The sequence below is a fragment of the Mustela nivalis genome (genome assembly GCF_964662115.1).
Source record: "Mustela nivalis genome assembly, contig: HAP1_SCAFFOLD_2326, whole genome shotgun sequence".
Classification (NCBI taxonomy): domain Eukaryota; kingdom Metazoa; phylum Chordata; class Mammalia; order Carnivora; family Mustelidae; genus Mustela; species Mustela nivalis.
This window is the reverse complement of record NW_028134339.1, coordinates 31597-37596: the sequence shown is the minus strand read 5'-3', so window position 1 is coordinate 37596 and position 6000 is coordinate 31597. Positions and strand designations below refer to the sequence as shown.

The 6000-nt window shown below is 38.4% G+C and overlaps 1 long non-coding RNA gene across 1 annotated transcript in view; it reads left to right on the top strand.

Annotated features, from left to right (window-relative positions):
• The first annotated feature begins 268 nt into the window (after positions 1-268).
• Positions 269-6000, top strand: part of LOC309858409 — a 30587-nt gene continuing 24855 nt past the window's right edge. Inside the window, exon 1 of the long non-coding RNA XR_014308174.1 lies at positions 269-378. This is a non-coding gene — a long non-coding RNA (uncharacterized lncRNA). The remainder of the gene's footprint in view (positions 379-6000) is intronic.

Here is a 6000-nt window from a genome sequence, read left to right as displayed (position 1 = left end):
ATTTTAAATTCCTTGTGTGACCAATTGATTCTAACAGAAAGTTTCCCTTGATTTCTGCAGAAGTCTTGTGTTGGTGATCATTCTGTGGCTTCAATTCAAGCTGATTTGACAAATGCAATTACATCTCTTTTATTATAAAAGAATGGAAGAAAATAAAAATAAAAATGCAAACAAAAGCCAAAGCTAAAACTACATTTTAAAATGTTGAAACAGCTGAAAAGAGTAAGAGCCACTGACATCTTTACCCTCCTTTTTCTGCCTTAGTTTTCAGGCCCAGAAACAGTGCCTTCTAGGCATTTTGGAGATACCACCATGAGGTGAAGAGGCTGTTGCTTAGGACCCAGTGTTGGTGCCATCACCTGCTCTGTGTGACTGCAGGCGAGTTATTTTCCTCTCTAATTCTTCATTTGAAATTAGGGACAATGGTAGCACCTGCATTATAGGGTTTGTATGAGGATTGAGTTAGTTAGTATGTAGAATTGGGGGCACTTAATGAATAGTTAAATAGGATTGAAATAATTAATCAGTATACCTTAGCCCTTAGCACATGGAATAGAGAAGGAGAGAGATACAGAGATAAAAGATGATGTAAACTTTGCATATAAGTAAATCTACAAATTGAAAAAGAAAATATTGCCACCAAATTTGGACTTTGGAAATATACTTCTAGTATAATGCTAAAAGTATATTTATTTGAGGTCATCACCCGCTCAGTTCACATTCATTGACCTAGACATTCATACATTAGTTTTTATTTAGCAGATAATGGGTATAAGGTACTATAGTCAGCATCCTGGATATCGTTGAGGTTGAATAATTGTATTCTATCCTCAAGCAGCTTGGATGATAGGAGTTAAAATTACACACATACACACACACAGAGAAACACTAAAGAAAGAGGTATCTGTTGAGTGTATGGATAGATACAGATACTGTATCTGTGAGTTCAGAGATGGGAGAGATAGTTTCTAACCAGTATAGTTTAGAAAAATAATATAGTCTAGGTAAAGGATTTGACCTGATCCATGAAAGCAGAAGGGATAAACTGTTAACTATGCATTGTATTTCAAAGCATCTTCTCTTTTTTAAAAATTATTTTTCAGTATTTAAATATTGGATTTTTAAAAATAAATGTCTGTGTTTTTTGCTTTCATTGAAAAACTGGAAGTTCTGGTGAGACCCTTAACTTTTGTTCCAACACTGCCATAATCACTTGAAGGCAAGTTTTCTTAGTCTGTCCAGGCTTATATAACAAAATATTATAGAATGGGTTGCTTACAAACAGCAGAAATTATTTGTCAGTCCCGGAGACTGGAAAGTCCAAGATCAAGGTGCCAACAGGTTCAGTGTCTGGTGGGTGACCACTTCCTCTGCACAGCTGGCACCATCTTATCATGTCCTCATATGGCAGAAAGGTAAGAGGGGAAGCAAGCTTTCTTGCGACTCCCTTAAGGAATCCCAACCATGAGAGCTTCACTAATTCTATTCCTGAGGGCTCTACCTTCATGACCTCTTACAATTCTAAATACCTACCAAGTGCCCCACCTCCTAATACCATCACATTGTGGGGTAGGATTTCAGCATATTAATTTGGGGAGAGAGCACATAAACATTCAGTCCATAACACAAATAACGATTGCCCCTCTGGGACATCCCCTCTTTCCATTGGTATGGTAGCAGGAGTCATATATTTAAATCTGTGAGCCGGATTCCAAACCTGAAACCACTGGAGAATCATGGTACCCAGAAATTAAATATTCCAGATTTATAGACTGCTAGCTGCGTGATGCCTTCCAATCCCAGCCACACTTCTACCTGTTTGGCTATGCTGAGAGGCAAAAATGTACTCAACTAGTGACATGTAACATAATTGAACTTTCCATCTCTCTCTACATATAGATCAGTTGCATTTTGCACTGTTACAAAAGGGACGGGCCATACCTTTCCAGGGTCTGTACAATATTTGTGGGAGGCTTCAACCCCAAACTAAGAACACCATCTCTGAGCTGTTATCTTTCTCCCTACTTGCCCCTATCTTTATTATAACATGTGTTCTTTTTCTTTTTCCTGTCTTAAATGATGCTAAAATTTACATAACATGAAATTCTTATTTTAGCCATTTCAAGTATACCTTTCGATGGTGCTAAGTACATTCACATTGCTGTGCAACCATCATCCCTACCCAGCTCCAGAACTCTTTTCATCTTGCAAAACTGAAACTCTGTACCCATGAAGCAATAGCTCCCTATTTTCTCCTCCCCCTAACCCTTGGCAATCACCATTCCACTTTCTGTATCTATGAATGTGATGACCCTACGAACCTCATATAAATAGAATCATACCGTTTTATCCTTTTGTGAGTAGTTTGTTTCACCTAGCATAACATTTTCCAGGTTCAATCATGTTGCAGCATGGATTAGAATTTCCTTCCCTTTTAAGGCTGAATAATATTCCACTATATGTGTGAACCACATTGTGTTCACCCATTCATCTGTCAGTGGACACTCGGATTGTTTTCACTTCTTTGGCTACTGTGAACAATGCTGCTGGGAACATGGTTATTCAAATACCTGAGTCTCTACTTTTAATTCTTTTGGGCTTATACCCAGAAGTGGAATTGCTGGATCATATGGTAATTCTGTTTCCTTCCTTTCTTCCTTTCTTTCTTTCTATCTTTCTTTCTTTCTTTTCCTTTTTTTTTTTAAGGAAACCCCTTACAATATTCCACAGCAGCTGCACCATTTTACATTTCCACCACCAATGCACAGAGGGTCCAATTTCTTCACTATAGTCATGTGTTCTTTAGGACAGCTCACCTCCCTGAAGCAAAAACTTCCTCCTGTGTGGCAAGTTTGAGGTCTACCTTCCTTAAGTATGGTGTGACCAAAGAAAAATATTAAGATAAGTGTCAGAATAAGATTCAACTTGAAAATTCCATTGGACTAAGGAAAGATCTGTGTAATATAAACTTTTGCTAGGCACGTGGAAAACCCTAATCCCCCTTCTTCCAAGGAGAAGTTTGATCCCTTTAGCTGGAGAGATTTAATAGGTGTTAAAACGATTGAGACTTGAGCTTGAGGAATTACAGATTTTTAATACATAGCATAAAACATCCAACACAGGCATACTTAAAGATTCTATACAACACAGGAGGGAACTGGGATTAAAGAGTCAGCTAAAATAAATCCCTTACATGGTATTAAAAAGAGGGCTGGGGAACTACTTCCAAGAGATATGTGCCAAATCATACAGTAAATGGAAATGGGGCTAGAAAGAGCTTCTAGATGTAACTTTAGTTCTCTTTCTACTTGCACCAGGGTATCTAAATTTAAGAAGAGGACGTGACTACTCTTGGAGAAGAATAGGTTTGGAGACATCAGCTCAGGAGAGTGTGAGAATGGGGAAAGTGGTTCATAAAACTTTACACCAGGTCCGACTACCACCCTAATAGAACCAAGCCTCCTCGAGACAGGCAGTGCAAGTCACACCATATATAGGGATGGGCTTGAGACCAAAACAGTCTAATCTCAGATAAGGTATAGTGGAATCCAACTTCAGAGCAGGGTGCCTAAAATATCAGGATGAAACTCATAGGTGTGCCACTCAGAGAACTTCTTCCAGGGACTTTGTTCAAGTGTTCATGTCCTCATACAGAGAGCGTGAACGCTCTAACGTAGCCTAACCTCACAGAGGTGGGCCTCTAACCTCATTGAGAGCTGGTGTCTTACCAATGAGATCCACACAGCAAGCTTCATACCCTGGGCTTATTTATCTCCCTGCTCCAGGAAGAGGAGGAATGATCGTGATTCTACTGCTCTAGCATCCTGACACTTCTTTAGTATGGGTTCAGCTTCCTTTACAGTGCTACGTATTACTGTAATCTTTCTGGGTTGGGATGGCTCAGTGACTGATGGTGCTGCCGTGTACTTATCGTAGTTAAATCTTTATCTTATCAGTTTTTATTTCTACAGGTTTTAATACAAGTTCGTTTTCCCAAAACGGGATCGGCTCAGGTCCTGCTTTTGTATCTCACAGCTTCAATCTGCATTTTGTACTTTTTCGGAGGTAGCAGCCACCTACTTTAGTTGTAAGATAAAGTACCCTTGCTCAAAGGATCCAATTAGTGTAGTGAACCCTCACAGTACCTGTTATTTAACCAAAGAAATTAACCTTTGGAACAAACTGTGTTCTCTTCCATCAGCAGGTCTCTGTGGCGGCCCCCACCCCACACATGTGCTGTGCCTTCAAAGCAGATTAGAGTTGACAACAATTAGTCACATGTCTGAATTTTTGACGGGAACTAGAAATGAACTCCAGTACACAGAAGGTCCAAAATTCATCTCTCTCTTGCCTAAGGTTTTCTTTCCTCAGTATCAGTTATCAGTTTAATATAATATTGTTGACTTAACAATGATGTATTTCAAGCTGAAGGCAGAAATGAATTTTGCATTAATAAATTGTTTTGAGATGGATTCAAAGAGTATTTCATTATATAAGAAGGGCAGCTATAAAACATGTTTGGTGGTCTTTCCATCATTGCTACCTGTGGCCCATTTGTGGAGATGACATTTGTCAGTGTGACAGGGAATATTAAGCAAGTGATAGACAGTTATTAGCTGAAGTCCTGATATATTTACACCATGGGAAAATGCACTTGGTATTTTCTTTCTGGCAACTGGTCTGCTGTTCATAATTTGATGGAAAATTGATTAATCACACATTTAACTCAATGCAAGATCTTCTGCACTGTAATAAATTATGGCCATTAATCAATAAGTACAAAGTAATTCCAAGAGTCTGGAGACATGCTGGTTTCTAATAGAAAAACTTGCACTTAGGCCTTCCTGCCAGTGACCACTTCATCTGAGGTATTTTGCACCTGCCTCAATCCAATTAGATGACATAATTAATGAGCCTCAATGCTCTTGATAATTTGTTATACAAAAGAAAGAATGTTTTGGCACATCCATTAAAACCTGATGTACAACACTTTGCAGAAAAGAAAAAAAAAAAAAACACACACAAAAAAAACTGGCAAACCAAAGCCACAGAGGGCCTTATGCTGGGAATCTTGGAGTTCAAGTGTAAATGTGGGAAGTTGCAGTCTTACTTCATGTCGGGTGAAGATTCGGTTGCATTTGTTAAGAGATCCAATAGGGTCTTTTTTTTCCATTAGAAAAGTGAACTCGGCCTGTGTGCAAAGTTTCATGCCATCTTGTTTCTTTTATGACAAATTAAATGGTATGATTAGAATAAGTATTCAGGAAGTATTGTTTCAGAGGCAATCTAATAAATGTTTCCTTGGTTAAGTATCAGTTACAGTTTTACATATCACAGTCATTCTGCACCTGTTTTATGCAGCTAACAATAGGCCTCTCAATAGATTTTAGCGAGAGAAAGCCTGGGAAGATAAAAAGAAAACCAGTTTGCTGCTAATTCTGTCACTTGGAAACGCCAGGAGTAGATTGTGTTTAGAGACTTTGAAAAACAATTAGCTCTGGATTATAGGACTAAAAGGCCTTTCCTAACTGTACCTGGAAAATACTTTGCCCATTTAATGCCTTCTAAGCTGTCACTGAGCTTGAACTTCAGTCCCAGTGATTAATGAAAAGCTGCAGGGCACAGCTAGAAGCTAAAGTCTCAATTATGAAAAAGCAGTAACTAGTTTAATGTGCTGATGCTTTTATACTTAAAGTGACAGCTATGAAAAATGGCAATATTTCCAATCATGCTTTAATAATTTATCATTCATTTATTGGCATGTCCAATGTGCTTTACTCCCACCGTTCTTTTTCTCTTTCTGGGCTCCTGGTGTTATGACACTGAGGAACACAATGTGGCCTGCTTCCTTAAAAAGCAGACCTTTTTTGGAAGCTCAACCTATACCCATAAAAGCTTATTTCTGTCTTTCTATCTATCAATCAATTAATCAATGTAATTTCTAATTAGTACCACTATATAACAATTGAGTTTTTGGAGAGGGCATAGTCCAGTGACCCT